Source organism: Mastigoproctus giganteus, chromosome 1 (genome assembly GCF_048544385.1).
Source record: "Mastigoproctus giganteus isolate SK-2022 chromosome 1, ASM4854438v1, whole genome shotgun sequence".
Lineage (NCBI taxonomy): Eukaryota > Metazoa > Arthropoda > Arachnida > Uropygi > Thelyphonidae > Mastigoproctus > Mastigoproctus giganteus.
In genome coordinates this window covers 278,294,171-278,312,742 of record NC_143575.1, presented here as the reverse complement: position 1 = coordinate 278,312,742, position 18,572 = coordinate 278,294,171, and the positions used below count along the sequence as shown (strand labels likewise).

Below are 18,572 nucleotides of genomic sequence, written 5' to 3'. Positions count from 1 at the left end.
CGATGGAAGCCAGTGTGATTTTCAATACTGTATTACATTCTGGCCTCCAATTTTTAAAAACTAAATACCCAAAGATCATAATAAGAAAGATTATTATTTGTAATCTCCCCCCCCCCCCACACACACAGTTCCTCACAATATGGCCATAAACACTAGTATGAGGTCAATATAATTTTACCCCGGTAAGAATTTTTGACCCAGTCTGCCTCTGGCCCCTTTACACACCACTGTTGTACGAAGCTGTCATTTATCCGATTGTGGCCTGTCTGTTAGACTGTCGTTGGCCAGATGTTTTCTTGATAGTGGACTTTTCTAGGTACATTCCAGATCAGTGGTTTCCATTGTGGGGTCCCCAAAGTTATTCCAAGAGCTTCGCAAATGTTTGTTATTGAATTTTATTTTATTTTATTTCTACAATATTACATTTTGGGGTTCTGTTGAAAAAAAAAAAAAAAAAAAAAGTGAAAAACACTGTTATAGACCAGTGGAGTACTGCGCTCTGTCAATTAGTGGATCGCGGTTTCAACGATTTTTCACGGAACCCAAAGCGATCTGAATCTAAATCAATAATCTTACATAAAGTTATTTCATTTTGCATTTTTTTTATAAGTTCCCTTAATTTGGAGTGTGGCACAGAAAAAATCGATCATACGTTATACTGAATGCACCTTTCTTCTTATTCTGTAAGTATATGTGGCGCCTCCGTAGCCAGGAGCAGCAGTGCGTAGCACACGCTTCTTGATTAGACCAGGGTTCGAGCCCGTGACCACCAAATGCGGAGAGTTCAGGGAATGACCACCGCATATCCCCGGAGCAATATGACCTTGGTTACTAATCATCCTAAAAACCAAATAACAAGTATATGTGTTCTGCAATAATAAGCAAGTGTAAATATTCTGTAGGTAGTATAAGTGTTCTGAAATTAAATAAAAAATGTTTAGCATTTATTTTGCGTTTTATTAATTTTATGCCAAAGAGAGATCTGGACCATGATGAGTTAGATATTTTCTTATAAGGACCAGAAAAAATAAAATAACTGGTGACTCCTGCTCTAAACACTATTGTTGTTGTGGGGGTTTAAAAGCGCATAAGCTGCTTTGCCTATAATGCTAAACACTATTGTGTGTGAAAACCCAAGTATGGAGAAAGTGCCCACGATATTTTTACCAACAAACACGTTTGGTTGCCCATCTTCTCGCCAAAATTTATCACGTAGTACTCATCATTACTTAAAAAAAACTGACTGAAACGCAATACTCTGACGCTGCGGTATTCGTTCCTTGGATGATGGGAGTGTATCTAACAAAATTCTAATTGGTTTTTCAGGAGATCGACTTCCGGTTGCGCCTCTTTGTGGAAAGTATCAAATTAACCGTGGCTATTAATTAACCGTACACCTCTCTTAGGTGCGACCAGGATTTTTTGAGCTCTTGTATAAAGCTGCATTCGACTCCCCATCCCACCGCAGAGCTGAGCTGCAGGGGATTCGACAGAAAAAATAAAAGTAAATTGCAGCCATTATCAACCCACTGCAGGATGGAAGCCTCCTCAACAATTCATGCTCAGATTCGACAGAACCAATTGATTAATCATTGAATTTTTGTTTGAGAAGAACTTAAAAATACATTTCGCCTCTCCCCTAACAAAATTAGCGAACCCGTTGATCAAAAAATAGCAGTTCATCATTGCTCCTCTCCTTTTATTATTAGCATCCTGCTTTGGAATGGATATTTTTCCTTGTACAATACTCCGGGGAACGGAGTTGAACTGGATACAAGAGACATGTTACCGACTCTACCTCCGCCCGCATCAGTTACTTTTGCGCCTCCTTGGGTTTCGACGATAACCATGCGGTACACCACTCACTGTTCAAAATAAATCTGTGATAACGAAGACACTATTTTCTGTCCACCTATATTTTCCAAATTATTGGGACCGCAGCAATGTTGAGACGTTATGCAGCTAAATTCAAACCACCATCGACACTGTTAGTCTTGGTCTCAAACAGAAAAGTTGCCCGTATTTCACTTGTTGAAGCTGTCTAACTGACACAGGAAGGGAGCGGGAAGGCCAAACTATAGTCATTAACCCTCTCCTTTCATTCTACTCTGGCGGAATTCTTCGTTGCACAAAAACTCTCCCTGCGCTAACTTTCCCAGTCGGCCAGTAGTCGCCAGCTGTTGCGCGAGCAGAACGCCCAAGAATGGAAAAGCGGGGAGGAGGTCAACGAACTTCGCAGCTGTCGCGTTCCCAGTGGTCTTCATTTTGGGAACCAGCTTCAGCCAGGTGTCTGGTATATAAACAGCATCCCGTGCATTACACCTTGCAGCAGAACAGCAAAAATGCTAAATGCCATAGCAGAAACAGCTACTTTTCGTGACATCGCAACTTATATTCATTATTTTTGATTGGGTACTTCTCAATTTAACATAACGAATAATCTATATCAGTATTTTCAACTAGTGAAGCTGAAAATACTGATATAGATTATTCGGGCGTGAAGAAATCTGAGGTCCTTGAAAGAGGCTTAAAGACCGGTTTAAAATATTTCTGTATGTATTTCGATGATGAAAATATAAGTAAAGTTTACTTATATAAGAGTTTACTTATAAATTATTATTATTTTTAAATTTCCTACTTGAAGAACTGAAGGTTAATTAAACGGCGCGTTGCTATTCTTGTTAGATAATTATTTTGCCTATGATCTCACCACGGCCCCATGACGAATTTTCAAGAGACTATTTTACGCTCTTCGATGGTAAAGCCATACAGCATATAATCTTTATTGTACACCGCTTTACCCATTTAATGACCACTCGCAGCCTACTGGCCAAGCATTAAACAGAACTTGCTGTATAAAACTATAATCACAAAAACTTAAACTCTATTTAGTATAAACTCCATATTAGAAGAAAGGAAACAAAATCAGCCTGGCATAAAAGTTTCTCGAATGAGAAGATTCCGATTTCAGTAATACCTTTTCATTAGAATCATTCACAAATTCCCACGATCACATAACGAGGTTCTCGGTTCAACTAGTTCATGCCAATGGAATTCCCTGATAATCTGGTCTTGGTTGACTCCATCAGCTACATCCGAATGATGGGTAGGTATTGCACGAATTCAGTTGATTCCTGAACGGATTTGTGCAATACCCACCGGTCACTACCACGACTGGAACAGACGAGATTACTTTTTATGCTAAAATGCCTTGAAGTCTTCCTTGTTGGTTCACTCCTGTCTCTGTTCAACAGCATTCTCATCGAACATTTATCCCCTGGACATGGCATAATCTACACATTGAAGCGACCCAAAATGCCAGTTGGTTTCATGGCGAACTCAGTTTTCTCCTATCTCGTCTAAAGCCAATGTTCTCCAGCTTTTCGAGAATACCAAGCAAATAATGCCACGACAGTCTCTGCAATTTCACTGTTCCATTCCAGGTAGATCAACCACCACGATCCTGGTAGCAACTATTTTCAAAATTTTCCAGGTCTTTGAGAAGAGACTGGAAATCACAGTTACATAGTTTACCATTATTTCCATTTCAGTGCTGATTCGCTTGCAAGATAAATACCATAAAAAAAAAAAAAAAAAAAAAAGTTTGGGTGCGCAGCTTATTCGCAAATTTAATTCGAAACTTAAGATTTCTTCTAAGATTATGTTTTTACTAAGAGTTTTAATTAATTTCAGCGTTTTTATTCGCCCGGCCATAACCTTCAAGAAGTATTTTCTTCATTACAAACATCCATTGTTAACCGTATTAGAGGACAGGAATACGATTAAAACGCTACTTGAATATTATGCTGGCAAAAAAAAAAAAAAAAAAAAGTTATCCTCTCCTCGGAAAGGAACATCCGTGTTTCCTACCGACGCACGTGATTCATTCAAATATCAGAATTGCGTGATTTTTGAAGGAAGTGAAACAGATGCATAACAACAATGTTGTGTAATGGGGCGCGTTCATTTGGCATTTTCCTTTACTCGTCATAGAAACTGCCTAGCCAAAAGTACGGGGCGCTCCCCCCGGGCGCACTGATTTTAGAAGCAGCGTATTGGTGAGCAGTACACTGCAGTTCACGGCTATCCCGAATAAGGACACTACGAGAATTGTGCACTATTTAAAAATGTATTATCTTCTTCTTTTTCTTCAAGAGGAGTGTTTCCATTTACAATGGGCTTCCTCAGCCTACAAGTTATTTCTTGTTAGGAATTTTTTCCCGCCATAAAGTGCTGTTCAAGGTGTCTTGGTCGGTTAAGCCTCCGGCTGTCATGCACTCCCGTACTCCATCCATGTCCTCCTAGGTCTTCCTCTTCTCCTTCTTCCAGGAGGTATCCATTCCAGGATTGCCTTTGGATATCTGTTTTCTTGAATCCGTTTTACATGTCCATACATGTTAGACGCTTTTCTTTGATGGTGTCAATAAGTCTTTTTCACTTCCATTTTTTCCCTTATGTCTTCATTCCGTTTTCTGTCTCTTCTAGATGTATTATCTCAACTAGTATTATTTTATTTCCTCTTAGTTTGTTTCTGCATTTCATTATATGTTAGGCGTATGTTTATATTGTCTTATCCATAATTAGCTTTACTCAATTATTTACAATTCAAAGTTCACTACTCAAATATTTTGCGTCCTCTAAACTTAGCATGCTTCAACTGAATACGCAGCGGTTACGATTACTGCCGATGAAATTCGAAAAGTAACCAATGAAATTAATTATGAGCTTCCGTCCTCACGTAAGTAACTATCCAGTTGATCAATGAATTTCTTCAAACTGTCAACCTCAACTACTTGTTTGTTTAGTGGTTTTATGGCGCATCAGCGTCGAAGGCTATAATGCTTGAGGAGCCAACTTGTTCCAGTAAGCAACAACTCGCTGGCTAAAGGAAAACTTTCTAAAATCTCGTCTAAACCTCTTCGCCTGTAGTTTTAATTCATGGCCCCTAGTTCTGGAATTCTTCATAACAGCGAAAATTCCGCATTCAATCATTTTACTAACCCCTTTCAGAGCCTCAATCAGGTCCTCCTCTAAGGTGTCTGGTTGTCAAGCTTTGCCCACAACGTAATCGAAGTCTTTCCTCGTACGGTCGCCCTTTTGCCGATTTTACCCATGCCAGTCGCCCATCTTTGGACTCTTTCAAGAAGCTCAATGCCTTCCCCCCCCCCAGGATGTCTGCACACTCGAATACATTCCAAATGCTGTCTTAAAATCGCCTTATACAGTGGGCCTATAACCTCCCTATCTCTACAGTTACTGTTCGATAAATCATCGATAGGACACCATGGGCTTTCCTGTGTACACTGCTCAGAAAATTTCATATCTGCTCGCATTGTAAATCCCAGATCCCTTTATTCCTCTACTGTTTTTAATTCAACTCCACCAAGTGTATAAGTTATTTTGGGGTTGCTATTCCCCAAGTGTATGAAGACCTTGCATTTTGCTGCATTAAAATACAGCTGCCACTTTTCACATCATTTTTGTAGCCGGTTCAAGTCATCCTATGAGATGGTGAATCCTGCGTTAAAACCACTATGTCAAAGCAGTGTCTAGTTTTAAGCTTGGAAATATGCACTGGATTTGATTTTTTGATTTGATTTAGGTTTTTTTTGGCGCATCAGCAACTGAGGTTATAATGCGCCAAATCCAGGTCATATACAAAAAGTTAAAACATTCAGTGACCTAATTAGTTAGGCCACCATGTCGAGATATAGCACAGATATAAAAGGTATAAGAATAAAAAATATATCAACAAAAATAGCAATTCAATTTTAAATACGTGTAAGAAGACTTACTGATTTTAAAAAGCTAAAAACAGCAGCCACAAGGTCATTGTCTGATAAAATCCGACTGAGTGTATAAGGCTCAGCCAGATGGTATAGGCACTGGATGAGCATATAGTACTGTAACGTGCACTTCAGGTCTAGCACATGGCCATATCTGAAAAATTGGTGTGAAAGTTCTCCCACCATTTCGACAGTTCAGGTGAAAGTACACTCCGTCGGTTAACAATGTTTCGAGGGCAATTACTCCCACTATCCACATCCATCTATCCTAGCTAAGACGTGTAGAATAAAATCGAAACGCTTGTCAGAGTCACTGCAGTGAGCCGCTTATACGGGTGTCATTCACATGCTTCACAGCAACTTGCCGACATTCGTACATGAAAAAGTTCAAATTTGTGACACCTAGTGATGCAATAATCGATTAGGAATTTTTGATAATCAAATAGAAAGGTATAATCGGAAATGTAGTGTTGCGGGAGTAAGCACGTACACGGATATATATGAAAACCCTAAACATGAAAGGTATTAAAACCAACAGGACTTAGTACTGTGCGTGGGTTGAAGGCCGAGATGATGAAAGAAGATACTTATGAAAATTAGACTTAAGTTTCTGTAGATTGTAATTTTCGGGAAATACGTTTGAAGGGAGATTGTTCCAGAAAAGGAAAGATAAATGAGGAAGAAAAGTTGGTTGTGTGAGTTTGAATTTGGACAGTAAAAGGATGCCGACTGGTTGTAGCATGTGTTCGGACTGGTTTGGATGAGAGAGGGGGATTTATAGAAGTCAAATCAGAAGAACGGTACTCATGGAAGTATCTATAGAAAAGGCATGCAGCAGAAACAGAACGTACGTGCGTGCGTGTGTGTGTGAGAGAGAGAGAGAGAGAGAACAGAGTAGTTAGTCGATTGAGGACAAGAGAAGGAAAGACGAACTACAAGGAGTCCCATTAAAATGGAAATATTTATTATTTTTGTTAATAAAAGTAAAATATTACGAGGCATTTAGAGTTAATGGAGAAAAGGAAAAGGCAAGATAGATGGTTATTCCTGTGATGAAGTTATGCTTGTTTTTTGCGCAGTTTGTGATAATGGAAACCGTGCAACTTAAAAGGCCCTACTCGAAAGATTCTTAGGTGGAATAAGGCTGCAAATAAGTCATCAAAACGATAATAAACTATAAATAGCCAAAGTTATAACTAAAACTATAAACATTTTAAAATAAGAACTATTTGAGTCGCCCTTTTTAAGAGAAAAGGCTAATATTACCTCAACGCAACAAAAGAACGTAATTAAGTTGGTTTTTGAACAATGCGTGAAATTCATTATATACTGTTCTGGCTGCAGAGTACGGTACATATTTTATTTATTTATACAGACACACACATTCTCATTCTCTCTCTCGGCACAGATGTACTTTTTTTTTCTTTTTTTTTTTTACATTTATCGTATAAAGCGGTACCTGCTAAAACTTTTGGTGGGAGAACCTTAAAAAGATAAAAAAAGAAGTAATAACAATAATAACTAGAAAAGAAAAATATGCATACATATAGGAAACAATTCAAGTTCAGGGTTGAGGTTTTCAAGTCCAGGTTAAGGCGCCCAAGACCCTGCCCAATATAGAAATTCCAGCACAAGAAGCTTGAACTCTGTAGAATCACGAATTGCACAAGGAGCTGCATTGGACATACCAAACTCATGCCTCTACCGCAGCGAAGCCATTCAGAACGATTGCACAGAACGCTAGGTAATCCAGCGCTATACCATACCGCATTACCAATCCAAGACTTCCAGATGCAGAAGTGTCTTCCGCCTAACAAATACAAGTTGCGAATGCCTGGAAAGCCAAGAAGTTTTCCTGTTTATCAAGTATAATCGTCCCGCAGCCTTCTGACATAAGATTGAGATTACTCACTCGAGATACCAATTCAACTCTTAGATCGCTATACTCTTCATAGTTGTACGTATGTTCCCATGATTCGCTTTCGCAACACAATGGCAACTAGATCTTTCAGTGATTCCTAAATCGTGCAACACTTTGCATTAATCGAACCATGACCAGTCAATAGGAACATAGTTTGTAAGTTTGGTTCAAGCCATTTAAACTTTATCGAGGCTGCATTTCTTATATCTGGGAAAAGATTGTGTAATCCGTCCTTTATCACAAACACTCCAACGTTCCTGCCAGGCATTTACCAGAGCACCCCAGACTCTTGCCTTTTTTCCCTTCTTGGGGATCTGCCAAGATGTCCACCTCTATATTCAGAAAAGAACTTGGAATGCCACGGCGGACGGAGTAAGCCAATACACCAAATGCAGATCAATAGGCAATTTGCCAGTCACAATCGTTTGTGATAGGAGTGTATCCCCCCCTGCCTTTATGGGCTAGTTTTTGAGTTAAATGCACTTAGTATATTCAAATGATCGGGTAAAGACTGAGGTTAATTCAGGTTATGTAGGCTATAAAGCAGTTTATATCTTTGAGACGAGTTTTATTTACCTTACGTTTTTGCTTTATGATAATTTCGCAGTTTTATCCACAGAGAGAAATCGATTCCTGACCAAGATCACTGAATCAGAATGCAATACACCCACTAACTTCCGATTAGATCATCCCGGCCGCAACCAAAAATTCTTCAGGACAGGGCTGCGTTCGTCCCCATAAATTCACGCTATTTACTAATAAAAAAGGGGGGGGGGGGTAAAAGTAATTTTTAATAGATCAGTAGTTTTTAGGGCTTCAACGTGTGTATACAATAAAATATAAAAGCGAAAAGGTTCAGGTAGTCTGAAGAGTGGTCTTTCTTAGCGTCACAAATCACTACCGGTATGTGACCGAAAAGAAATAAATTAAAAGGGTTAAAGTAAATGAATCATCCACCAATGCCAGGATAATTTTCGGATTTCGCAATGGAACCTTATCGTGCCGCCTTGTCTATCACTGCATAAAGGCCACTTTACACGCTGAAACCAAGCGTTCAAACGTGTGATTAACACTTTCGTCCCTGTTTAAGTTCTTGACAAACTGACAAGGTCACTTACTTGCTTCAAAGTATGCGCACCCTAAATGAGACGAAAGTGTTAATCGCGAGCGTGTAGGCCAGCTCTCTCTATATAAAATCCATTTTTAAGTCGATCAATGTAGCTAAGAGCGAGATGTAAAATTCCAGCAAATGTTTTTTTAATGTATTTTATCCTTTGATGAAACAGTTTTTATTTTATTTTTTAAAATCTATCTGGACATCTATTTTGCCAATTTTAGCGGAGAAAAGGAAATCTGTCGAATTTATTCGCAATTTACAACTTGTAATTTGCTTATTACGTAACTTAAAGTTGTTAATTATCTCAAACGAGAATTTATATCAGTGATGAAGCTGAAGAAAGAGATACTTCCTTGGTTGTCAAAAAGTTAAAAAAAAAAAGTTTCGGATTTTAAAATTAAAATCTCAAACTTTTTTTTTCCTTGTTTGCCTCAATTCGTTTTAAAACAGCATCGGCCACAGTATTAAATGATATGGGGCAAATTAAGGGTTAGATGTCTATCAATTAAACAACGCAATAACCCTGTGTTAGTCCTTTGGGGAAATTTTCTGGGAAGGGAAAGATGCCCAGCTTCATAATTCGCGGATACCAAATAACATCATATTATATAATGTTCAAAGAATATTGAATAATTCGCGCTAAGAGAAAATAAATTCCCAACAGCGATCTGCATTATATAATCGACCTCCATGGGGGAAAGAGGGGGAATGAGACATAATAAGCCAGTTACATATAGGGTGGGACTGAACTGAGCCAGCGATATAGCTCGCTTATGGTGTAGCACTTGATTCCGATGCCTGTACTAACGCAAAGTAGGTCAAGGCCTAGAAGCCGCAACAGCAAGATGTGCGCAGTGGAGTAATGGTGCAGTTGCCCTCTACAGCTGGCAATACGTACGCGTGCCAAACGCACTTAAAAACATAGCACATCGTTTACAAGCCGTCACGGTGAAGGTCATTGGGTATATATTTTTAACGAAGAGAACATTAGCCAATATCTGCTAGAAATCAATCAAAGCTAACAAATGGGTTGATCATTAACTTGAAAGGATAGAAAATGGTGAGTTACATGTCGACTTCGGAATTATACTGCCAACTTAAGTGCGAAAGAATAAACGATCATATTTGTGGTGATGCCGATCTGCTGATTCATAAACCGAGCACACACACTGTGAATTAGTTCAGGTAAAACAACCAGCAGCAGCATATAAAGTGCCCTTTACACTTTCTCCGGACTTCAGCGCTGTCGCAGTGGTAAAACTACCATACCGAAACGTCTCCCACTGGGAGGAAAGGGGTGTCACACTGTGGTGTTAATTAAAAGAGCACTGGGAGACGTCGGAAAATCTTGCGAGAGCAGCTGGTTCGCCAGACGCAAGGCGATGCCTCAAACAAAGTAAAAGAATTTTTCTGAAATAAATAAAAAAGATGCTGAAAAGAGCATCTAAAAAAAAAAATTCAAAACAATACCTATTCCTAAGCATAACTGTATATGCTAAAACCAACGATGGATAATTTTTCCTGCTGCCAAGACTTAGGAGCGCGAATGTCCTATGCACAACTTCCGGTTTTAAACAAGGATTCTGCAGGGTTCTTTAAGGAATCTTTAAGCAAGGTTTCGGGTTTTCATTTAAAAAAAAAAAAAAAAAAACTTTTGTCGCTTGAACCACAGTTGGCGTTAAAAGGCAGTACACACGCGGCCCATCTTCACAGTTGTATTGGATGTTTAGTGGCACAAAGGCTACTAAACACGCTAAACCATAGTGTGCCTTTTGGCGTGGACGGGCACTGGACAGCAGCCTTCCTGGTGATAGCTGCTTCCATGCAGCAAAATGGCCAGAAACAACTTCACAGCACAACACACTCACTGCATAAACATAGCTACGCTCATTTCTGGCCATTTTACAGAGCTGAGTATATTATTATTATTAAAATCAGTTTATTTCCCAAGAAACCTTGGGTCACCCTGAGACGGCTCTGTGCCAGAAGGGTGTGAATATTTAATATGCGAGGAACACGTGTACAATAAACAAGAGTACATGCGTGCTCGACCCGACATATACAGGATTAAATATACAAAAAATACAGTAATATACAAAATATAAATTGCATGAAGACAAAGTCTTTGTCAAATATCAATAAGCAAGTTTAAAAAAAAAAAAAAAAAAAAGTCAGTCGTGTCCAGGAGCAAGTGAGTATCATAGATTCATTATCTGGTAGCAGTTCTTGAGGATTTCCTTCCTGTAGGGCTTGTCTTCACAGAACCTATCAGGGTGGATCCTAAATTTGTTGAAGATCCGAAGACAATTGGCTGGAAACATGTTCCTCAGGGAATCAATACTTGACAACGTAAGATGCAGAGGGAGACAGGAGTCTGTGTGCTCCCCTCTTGCCTTCCTCGGGCCAGAGATTAATGTGGATACAGATGGAGCATCAATTCGCCGCGTTAGAAGCCGTGCAAGCGTGAGGAAATTTTTTGTCATGATGATGTCTCCAGGGAGTGGTGCCCAGATTTGCTTGTAGGATCGATCTGGAGATAGTTAGGGGTGGCCTACCATCCTGTTCATCCATCTAAGCAACCAGTACTCTATACTCCCAAGGTTTTTGCAGTACTCTGATCCAAGCCCGAGGCGGGATTCGAACCCGTGACCTTTGGGTTGCCAGGCAGGCACTTTACCTACCCGGCCAGCCTGGTCGGCAGCCGCGTACGTCTTCTCATATCATTAGAACTATGGCGGAGTTGGACTAACGTTTACGGACTGCTCTACACAAGACAAAACACATGTCCATATTGTACCTGTCGAGTTTTTTTTTTTTTAATATTATTTAAAATTTATTTACTGCATGTTTATATCTTTACAGACTTTGGAGAAGAAAACATTGCAATTAATACCAAACTCAGCCAGAATAGCCGTCGCCAGGGGTTAACACAAATAATAAGCTTGCTTTCTTGCATCAAATGCCTCTACTAATGCTAATTAAACATCATGTAACAAACACATAATATAAAGTTCAGTAACAGTAAGATGATACTTAATCACTGCATATCTATTTACACAAACTACATACATATCATATTACATAATTAAGATGTAATACAGAGCATATAATATTCACCGTAGTCCTATACTTTCTTCAGTGAGGTGGCAGATTACCGTCAGCAGAAGTGCATCAGTGTCTTAAGGATAGGAGTTCATGGTTGAGTTCATTGAGGACTCTTTTTGGATACCTTGGCTCTTTGGAGAATCTGAAGAAATCACAGTTCAGTTGTTGGATCAGGCTAAGCAACTGGGTTGGGATAAAGCTGTCTGTGATGCGCAGTCTGTGTTTACTGTGACACAGAGCCGGGATAGCCTTTAGGCGACAGATGGGGATCCTCTAGTAGCAGAAGTCACACACCCGGGAATGTCAGTCGTACAGCAAGAAGTTTGACAGTAGCTGTTACCCTGATGTATCTTATTTTCATTGGCAATCTGGAAATGCTGACTGCAGTTGCGAGATCGGTGGTACTACGACTAGCTCTGGCCCAGTGGTTCTATGCAGTCCATCTCAGCAGCCAGAATTCCTGTGCAAACAGCCCCTTCAGAGCAGTAGGGGAGGAAAATCCCCACGGCTCAATCCCTTACAGAATGGAGGAGTAAATGATGGTGTTTATGTAGCGCTTCGTTTATGCAAAGGGAATCAAGGTGTAGATGCAGCTTTGCATTCCATTTCAACTTCTGCATTCTTGCTATGATGAGATCAAGGTGATTATTAAATGCGAATTTCCTGTCAAAAACAACTCCTACATCACCATTCAACCGCATGGAGGAATTTAAAAACATTATCCAGTGTGACCCTGAGTAGCTGAGCAATGACAAAGCCTACAATCAGATTATATTGGCTATATTTTACTGTTTTCACGTAATGTTTGTTTACGTCAATCTCAATGACTTCTCACGTTCTGAATACAGATATGAAGAGAGTATAGCTCATGAATAGTAAAAAAGTTTTCACAATGTTACCCAAACCTCTTTTTAAACCTGTTTTCTATATTCTGTTTCATTCATATCTCAATACATGCAATAATAAAATGAAAGAACTTAAAATCCCCGAAAATAAGAAGGGGGGAAAAATTTTTTTTCACCAATATATTTTCCCCAATCGCATTCTAATCGGATGCAAAATATGATTGGGGGGAAAAGGGGGCAACGTAGAAAATAAAGAAAATTCGCTGATTAGTGAAAGTGGTAACTTATTTGAACAATTCGATTTTCGAAGAAGAGAATACAGCAGAGCCAGTGGATGCAGTAACTAAATTTAATAAGTTTTAATACAACTGGATCTGCTGTATTCTCTTCTAAACCATGGAAACCAGTACCGCAGGCCCATTCTCTTTCACTCGATTTTCATTATCAATTTATAAAATAAACAAATTATTACCATTTTTTTCATTCTTTTAAATACAGAAATCCGTTAATACGTTTGCATTTCAATTATTATATATAAAAGAATATTTTGCTTTTTCACGTGCACACTTTTTTTGCTTTCCGCAAGGCGGGGCTAACTGCTATTGCGTAATACTAGAACAAAGTGATTGACAGGTCTGTCTCAAAGACGCTTTTACGAACTCTTAATTTTTAGAATTCTACATGTCTCAAGGCAACGATTCGATTTTTTAAAGTTTCCTCAGCTATTAACAATAATGGCAGTAAGAGAAAAGAGAAAGATCGCATCAGAAAGGCTGAAGAAATGAAAAGATCTTGAGTATGAAGCAGCACTTAAAAATCCTGATATCGAAGAAAACAAAGCGATTATTGAAAAATATGAATATAATAAGATAAAGGCTTCACAAGAAAGGAAAGGTACGAAAGACCACTTTTATATCAAAGTGTAGTGGAAATAAAGGAAGCAATGTAGTCTGTGAACACATCACAGGTGACAGAGCTGGATCGAAAGCATATATTCCACGGATTCATATGTACGTATTCAAACGAAGGGGAATATAACTTCATTTCCTGTGAAATTGGCTTTTGGTATGACAATAAACAAGTCAAGGTAAACATTATCTAAGGTTGGTAACATCATCATCATGTTTTTCGCATGGACAATTGAAGGCAGCTAAAAATCTCTTTGCATCAACGGAAAACGAATCAAAAATGCTGAAGAATGGAGTGTGTGTGTCGGGGAGAGTTTCCCTCCACTAAAAAATTAAAATATAAAAACGTATAATTCAGGTTCGTGTGACACAAGGCAAAAGGGAGTCCAAGAGGAAATAAGCAAGCACTGTACATCAGTGAAATAACAAAAATTATATATTATTAAGTTAATTAGTACGTAATTACTTTTTAAGCCGATTTACTTTACACTTCTATCAACCACGTGAAATGGGAACAATCAATTAAAAACCGAACACACCGCTAATAATCATTTTTGATGTTTTCAGGATTTCTCATATTTCCTCCACAATGTCTAGAGTTCATGTATGGAAGAGCGACACAAAGCAAATGGCTGACCATTTAGAATATGTTTAGAGTCGAACACCTCATACCAATACATTACTTATAAAATACGAAATATTAACGAATTAATTAATTAATCCCGCAAGATGGAATGTGGCCCATTAAAATCCGGAGGAAAACGCATGGGGGTTTTCGTTCCAAGTAAATTTCAGCGATTTCGTGCTCTTCACTACTCCAGCTGAAACTCCAGATACTGTATCTTTAAAAAAAAAAGTGTTCTCCGTTAACTATGGCACAAAGTGGAAAAATATGCAGGATGGAGTATAAAATGCAATTAAGCCTTTTTAGTTTATTCCCGATGTAAACAAATGGGAGTTGCCTTTGCTAAGGCTCGCTTCTGAATGGAGCTACCTCATTTGCTGGATTTTTCCGGGTTTGTGAGTAGGACACGGTCAAGGACGCGGTAGCCGTAGTTGATTCGCTCTGCTAAGGCGGTACACGCTCCAACTTGTTTACATCGGGAACAGAAAAGAATTAGATTATAACTGGCATTTGCATAAAGTGGAGGGAAAAAAAAAAGCGGGGACCCATCACAACGAGTTCTTTTCTGAAAAAAATCTGTTCTTTTTTTTATTTCTTCCTTGCGTCTGCTAACCAAATTTCAAGGAATTTGTCTGTTGGCAGCCAGCTTATAAATTGCAAAAACTGGTGTCAAATAGAAAACACCACCACATTGCGCAGTGGGAAAAAAAAATAATAATTAAAAAATACTTCGAAAAAGTGGTCAAAATTTTTTTGCATTCAAAATACCTTGCATGCAAAAAAAAAAAAAATAAATAAAAAAAAGAAGAAAGCGCGCGCTACCCATAAGGGATTGTTCGTTGAAAACTATATTGTTATAAACGTCCAAAAAAATAGAGGTCAAATCGAAAACGAACTGGAATCAATGTTGTGTATTTGTCCCCCAAAAGTAAAAACATTCAGATCTCCAGATTTTCATGGTATGAAAACGGATTTAGTCAATATTTGGGTCAATATATGACCATTGTATGCAACTGTTCATAGCGGACTGATTGCCCATCACACTTGACACGAATGACGACTTAAAAGCTTTCACTTTTATGAGGGTAATTGAAGGCTAAGAAACGAGGAATTCACCTTGACCTTACTACAGTGAGTCGTAAAACCGCGTACTTTCGTAAATGGGACAATCACGTGGGCTTTTCCAACAGCAATACAATGTAGCGAATCTGCAATCGCCAATCCCTAAAACGCTCATAGCAAACTACGAACACAAAGCTGCCATAAACTTCCGAGAGCGCGGGAGAACAGCGGGAGTATGAGAGAGGGGGGAGACACCCCCGCATCCATTCTCCTTAAGAAAATGGTTTATGACAATGTAGTTCAGTGTAAACTGCAAACAGCAGTAGAAAAAGTAAACGAAAGGGGAAAGAATGCTCGTTGGCGTGAACATTACTAGGGTCCCTAACCCCCTGCCCTCAAGGATGGACCGAATACAGGTGAGCTCTCATCTATCCATCCAGCAAAATGGAAACAATTCCACTCAGTACAAAAAGGTAGGGACCCTAGTAATGTTCACGCCAACGAGCATTCTTTCCCCTTTCGTTTACTTTTTGAAAATTCCAGAGTATTAAAAGCGTGGAATATCTACAACTCAAAAAGTATTAATGGAATTTAATTTAAAAAATAAAAATAAACAATAGTTATTTATATCCAATTAAGCATTTTATAAGATACACGACTGAGTGCAAGTAAAATTCTTGTAATACTGTATACAGCATTTACATGACCATGAGACGCTCCTTCTTACGTGGGAAACGTTACTTAAAAATTCCCCTCAGTCTTATCGCATGAACGTCCGCTAAGTGCATGTAGTTTATCAGATCAGACTATACTAAAAGGCTGGCCAACATTGCAAAGCATAGCTGTTGTTAGTGGCACACCAAAAATAACGTTTAAAAAAAATCAGAAATTAATGTAGTTTAAATTCCACTTTTATTGCCAAAAATGATAACCCGTATTTCTAAGTGACGGGAAGCCATGGTCCACTCATATTTACTGATCTTCAGCATTTAATTTAACTCTGAAAAGCAAAAAAAAATTATTCGTTAACATTAGGATTATTTGATGTAGCTTATTCGTTAACCTATGTCAAATTTATTTTATAAATGTAAAATTCTTTACACAATGAGCAAAAACGTTTGATGGCACAGACAGCTAGTGGGTGGGGGTAGCTTATTCCGGTAGCTTATTGATATGCCACTAGGTAGCACGCAACACACTTTTAATCTGATGTGTACACGTTGCAGGAAAACGCTGGCCACTCCCGGTCACTGCTTAGCATATCCGAGTGCGATCTTACACGTCTGACTAGACACACCTTGAAAAAAATTGTTTCCTTTAAGACAGACTTTCAGGAAATTACCATGCACTCCGCCTTACTTTCACTATATGGACATCAAATCTTGTGTCAAGTTCATTCGCATAGAATCTATGCTACAATCGTCTCCTTCAAATTCAAATGGAAATACTTCGAGAGGATCAAATATCAGAAGTAAATACACTGTTTCCACATAATTCCCCTGACATTTAATAGCGTGCATGTTCACCACTCATATTTTGTGTACCAAAATAAACATAAGATATTCATAAATACAGCATTTCAAACCACGCGTAGCTATACAATACAATGCATCCCGCTTTACATTATTAATCCGTTCCATCGTATCGTGAAAATATTGTAATGTGAACCCAATAACACATTGGTTTTTGGTAATTCGCTCCACGACCTCTAAAGTCGAAATTTTCGCTATATAACTCTCTAAAACGTCGTTTTTATATAGTGAAATTGTATTAGTTACCAATTAAGATCATTAAAATGCACTACACGTCCATATATTCCGTTATAAGAATCAAGCCGACCGGGCTAGCCAGGTGGGCAAGTGCCTGCCTGGCAACACAAAGGTCGCGGGTTCGAATCCCGCCTCGGGCTTGAATCAAAGTACTGCTTTTGGGTTTTTTTTTTTTTTTTTTAAGGAGCATTAGCAACTAAGGCCATATTGCTCCGGGGATATGCGGTGGTCATTCCCTGATCTTTCCGCATCCTCCGTATTTGGTGGTGACGGGCTCAAACCCCGGTTTAATCAAGAAGCGTGTGCTACGCACTATGTATGTATTTAACTGTCGAAGGGTGGCACCCGGACATACATCCATCTCCACCAATTTATCATATAACATATTCTCATAACGGCCTGTTAGTGTAAGTGTGTGTACACGTGTGTGTAATGTGTTATAAGTGAAACAGGCTACTCTACCACCAGGTGATAGTCCATTGGGCAATTACCACCTGGTGCCCATCCCTGGCACGAGGAGCTATGCCTGGATCTATTAGCTCTGGCTGTGCATATTGCACCTAAATCCCGCACCCACCAGTAAGGGTGCAAGACTGGTGGGTGCCAGCAGTCCCGCTCCTGGGGTGCCCACACCCAAGAGCCAGCAAAAAAAAAAAAAAAAAAAAAAAAAATACGGAAGGGACTATGTATGTATGTATGTATGTATGTATTTAACTGTCGACTACGCACTGCTGCTCCTTCCCACCTGGCTACGGAGGCGCCTCAAAGTACTGCAAAAACCTTGGGAGGTGCATTATAGCCACAGAAGCCGATGCCAACTACCAAAAAAATAAAAAAGAATCAATTTTGAACGGCTTTCTGGTATTTTTCTGCCATATAATTTTAAAAACTGAAATAAATAAAATTCCACCCACCACCCTCCCACTGAGATCTACGTATGCAACAATAAGCAGCGAGTCCAAAATTTTGGTAATCATCTGATTGACATTCGTGACCCCTGGAGACTCAGGGAGCAAAAAACAAAAAAAGTACAGTTACAGTGGCTCAAAGCTCGAAAACAAAGGCCGTACATAATCTGTTCACAGAAACCCCAAACCCTTCCCACATCAGACCAGACCCCAAAACAGAGACGTGTTTAACTCGTGGATGAAGTTTTTCAGGGATGTCTGACGAGTATGCCTTATTATCCTTCCGAGGTAATACGACAGTTCCCAATGCCTTCTACTCACGTGCAGTGAGCGTCCGTGATCTTCCTGCGTGTTGCTGACGGTGTGGCTTCCATTTCATGACAACGTCACTGACGGCCGACCATGGATGGTGCAGGCTATCAGCAATTGCACGAATCAATAAACCAGCAATGCGAGGTTCAGACGTCTGCCCCCCCTCTCTCTCTCTCTCTCTCTCTCGATATCAGTCAGCTCGACTGTAAATGCC

At 39.2% G+C, this 18,572-nt stretch overlaps 1 protein-coding gene across 4 annotated transcripts in view; it reads right to left on the bottom strand.

The window, feature by feature from the left end:
* Positions 1-18,572, bottom strand: part of Utx (Utx histone demethylase) — a 758,689-nt gene that overhangs the window by 329,497 nt on the left and 410,620 nt on the right. Inside the window, exon 1 of one of the 4 annotated variants that reach the window (XM_090377769.1) lies at positions 11,942-12,047. The exons of the other annotated variants lie outside the window; for them this stretch is intronic. The gene's annotated coding sequence lies outside the window, so the exon portion shown is untranslated. Of the gene's footprint in view, positions 1-11,941; positions 12,048-18,572 lie in introns of those variants that run through there. 4 annotated transcript variants of the gene reach the window in all.